A 1,217-nucleotide genomic window follows, 5' to 3' on the forward strand; every position below is an offset into this window, starting at 1 on the left:
AGGCTCTGAAGGCCGAGATCGCTGCCTTGAAGAGGGAGAAGACGGAGTTTTTGGGTGATGCAAAGGATGCGATTGCGGCTACCGAGGAGACGATGAAGGCTCAGGCTTTAGTGCTGGCTCCGGGAGTGGATGTGTCCATGATGGGAGCCTTCAAGACTGTTCGTGACGGCCAGATTGTTGATCTTGAGTAGCTTTTTTATCTTTGTAATTTTCGTTTTGAACTGTTTTTTTTTTTGGAATATTTTGGATGGCCAATGGCCGTGACATTGGGAATCGTTTAATGGTATTTTCGGCCGTTCGGGCCTTTGTATTATTCTGTTTTGTGGTATTTTCGGCCGTTCGGGCCTTTTGTTTGAGCTATTTCGTTTGTTTTATCGTTCCCTCGGACCGTCGTTTGGTCGGGTTTTTCATAGATATCCGTGTGTTGGGCCTGAGGGGTGATCAGTCCCCCAGTCGTGGCCGTGTTTTTGTGCCGTATTTGGTACACTTAGAAAAAAATAGAAATAGCTTTTAATGGAATTTTTATTGATGGGTGGGCCTCGTTAAAACCCTCCGTGTGTGGCGGGAAAGAGTACCCGGGATTGATACTTAAACGAAATTCGTAAAATTCAGGCGTTGTAAAATGGGAAGATACAAATAAAAAGGGGTGACCTAGTTAGGTCGTCTTAAGTGTAGTATCACCGTAAATTGGCGGCGTTCCAGGTCCTTGGGACTTCGTCGCCATTAAGTCGCTCGAGTTTATATGCTCCCTTTCCGATTACCGCCTTGATTCTGTATGGTCCTTCCCAGTTGGGGGTGAGTTTACCTTCTCCTGGGGTCGGGGGACCGATGTCGTTTCGTCGTAGGACGAGGTCGTCGGTCGCGAATTCCCGTCGGATGACGCCATGGTTGTATCTTAAGCTGATTCTCTGTTTTAGGGCTAGCTCTTTGATGTGAGCTATGCTTCTTTCCTCGTCAATGAGGTCTCGTTCTGCTTCCTCGTCGTTACCGCCGACCTTTTTTCTGGGGCATGGGTCTCCGATTTCTACCGGGATGACTGCCTCCACGCTGTATGTTAGTCGGAAGGGGGTTTCTCCCGTGGTCGTTTGCGGTGTGGTTCGGTATGACCATAGGACCGATCCGAGCTCGTCGGCCCATAGTCCTTTGGCTTCGTCGAGCCGTTTCTTGAGTCCCTTGACGATTATTTTGTTTGCGGATTCCACCTGTCCGTTTGTTTG

Source organism: Arachis hypogaea, chromosome 17 (assembly GCF_003086295.3).
Source record: "Arachis hypogaea cultivar Tifrunner chromosome 17, arahy.Tifrunner.gnm2.J5K5, whole genome shotgun sequence".
Lineage (NCBI taxonomy): Eukaryota > Viridiplantae > Streptophyta > Magnoliopsida > Fabales > Fabaceae > Arachis > Arachis hypogaea.